This window comes from Octopus bimaculoides, chromosome 25 (assembly GCF_001194135.2).
Source record: "Octopus bimaculoides isolate UCB-OBI-ISO-001 chromosome 25, ASM119413v2, whole genome shotgun sequence".
NCBI classification, from domain to species: domain Eukaryota; kingdom Metazoa; phylum Mollusca; class Cephalopoda; order Octopoda; family Octopodidae; genus Octopus; species Octopus bimaculoides.
Window position 1 is genome coordinate 25079184 of NC_069005.1, and position 2984 is coordinate 25082167.

The following is a 2984-nucleotide window of genomic DNA, read 5'->3' on the forward strand; positions in this document are numbered from 1 at the left end:
ATACACACACACACACACACACACACATACACACACACATACACACACACATACACACACACATACACACACATATGTAATCATTATGCATAGTGTATTTATATATATATATATATATACATATATATACATATATATATATATGCATAGGTACGTACACACATGCTTACACACACACCGTATATACATATATATATATATACGATGTGTGTGTATGTATGTATATATATATATATGTGTATGTATGTATGTATGCATGCATGTATGTATGTGTGTGTATGTATGTATGCATGTTTGTATGTGCGCACGCGCGAGTGTGTGTGTACACAATAGCATGTCTGGCTAATGAAAGTTTACCCAAAGTTGTATTTTTGTTAAGACGTCTATGTTGGAACACTCACGTACTTCACGTAGAAGCTTATATGGTACTCTACTCTACTCTACTCGACAGTACTCTATTGTACTTTATTCTGTTGTGTTGTAATGTACAGCATTATACAAAATTGTTTTCATACAATACTGCCATTCACCGAAATGCATTACCGGCGTTCTCGGCCATCGGGCCATATCCCTGCTCACTTGTAGACGCGATCGGTGATTGACAAGCACTCGTAGACGGACTCGTAGATTTCTTTTTGAAAAGCAAGTCTAGAGTTGTTTTCTTAGAAACCTTTTTCGCTTTCTATAATTTTCTCGGTAACATACAAAAGCATTTGTTATGGTGGTAGAAACTTTTGCACTTTGTTCAAAATTTGAATCTTGTGCTTGAAAAATAAAACGCGTAAACCCAGAATCTCGTAAGGCGGCTCCTCGTAAAGTGAGGCATTACTGTAACGTAGTGCTCACTTCTCCAAGAGATCGTGAAACTGCATTGCATTGTACTGCAATATACTGTACGGCATTATATTGTACTTTAATGTAGTATATTAAACAGTAATACACTGTACTGCTTTTAATGTACTCTATTGTATTTTATCGTAGCGTCTTGCAAAGTGCTGTATTGCCATACATTATACTGTGGTGTATGTTCCCCACCGTTCAGTACCGCGTCGTATTGTACTGTATTCCACTGTACTTTGCTGTACTTGATTGTACTGTATTCCAGTATACTTTGCTGTACTTTATTGTACTATATTCCACTGTACTTTGCTGTACTTTATTGTACTGTACTCCACTGTACTTTGCTGTCCTTTATTGTACTGTATTCCACTGTACTTTGCTGTACTTCATTGTACTGCATTCCACTCTACTTTGCTGTACTTTATTGTACTCTATCGTATACAGCTGTATTATATTATACTATATTGTTCTATACTGTATTCTATGTTGTACTGTATTCTACTGTAGTGTATTTTACTGTATCATTCTGTACTGTAATATTGTAATATTTTTCACTGTACTGCACAACACTTACTCGTGCCCTTCTGCATCTATCTTACAGTACTGCATTATACTGCTTTTTCCTATACTCTTTTGCATCGCACCGTACTCTACTGCATTGCACTGTACTTTGTTGTACTCTGCAATATACTCCAGTGCACTCTGTTATTATGCATTGCACTCTACTGCATTGTATAGCACTACTTAAATCGTATTCCAGCGTACAGCATAGTACAGCATCATACTCTACAATATTTCACATTATTGTACTGTTCAGTATTATAATGAGGAAAGGGAGAAGAATGACAGCGAAGTGAAAGGTACTGAGTTATATACTAATTTCATAACTGTTCGGATGATTCCTGGCAATATTCATCAAATACAAAATGGCGACTGCGAATATATTTCCAATATGACGGTAATTGAATCAACTGTTTTCCATTTTCATCAAGGATTATTGATTTATACTTTTGTATATATTTGTTTTGAATAATTTTAAAAGTACAAACACCTAAAAGACGTAGAGGTAGGGAGAGAGACAAAAAAAAACATAGAGGTCGAGAGAGAGGGAGGGAGAGAGAGAGAGAGAGAGAGAGGGAGAGAGAGAGAGAGAGAGAGAGAGAGAGAGAGAGGAGGGTAGGAGAATGAGAGAGAGAGAAGAGAGAAATGTACCGAAGGCTACAGTGATAAAGAAAGAACAAAATATGGAGATAGCGATAAAGAGATAAATAGATATAAACAAATTTAAGATACACAGAACAGAAAGACTAAATAGATTGTTTGGCACCATGTGCAGTTTTTGGTAAACATATCGACCTACTAACTATATAGGTTCTAAATAGTTTGCAGGTCTGTTTTATACAGCGTTCACACTAATTGATATTTCAGTGGAGATGTAGAAATAGGGGAGACAACTATGTTAATGTATGTTGATATATGCATAAAGCAATCCTATTACCATATATGGGAAGTAGACACTGAATTTGCTTGTATAGTTGATTTTTTCTTTTTCTTTTGTCGGTTTATATATTTTTTTTCTTTTGCAATGCATATTTTATTTATCGTCACGTTATTTCCTCGTCTTTTGGAAGGAAGTTGATGCAAAACTTTTAATTGAAAGGGATTATACACATACACACATACACACATGCATAGTTATACATGCTTATATTCATATACACTGATATACACATACACAAACACATCATATGTGCTTGAAATAAAGACTTGGCATCAGCCTCTTCCAGAAGACGAGTAAATGATGTGGCGATATATACATGTATGTATGTATGTATGTATGTATGTATGTATGTGTGTATGTATGTATGTATGTGTGTATGTATGTGTGTGTGTGTATGTGTGTATGTATGTATGTATGTATGTGTGTATGTATGTATGTATGTATGTGTGTGTGTGTGTATGTGTGTATGTATGTATGTGTGTGTGTGTGTATGTGTGTATGTATGTATGTGTATATGTATGTATGTATGTATGTGTGTATGTATGTATGTATGTATGTATGTATGTATGTATGTATGTGTGTGTATACTTATGCATACAGACACACGCATACACACATATATATTCTGTATGCATGAAGTCAC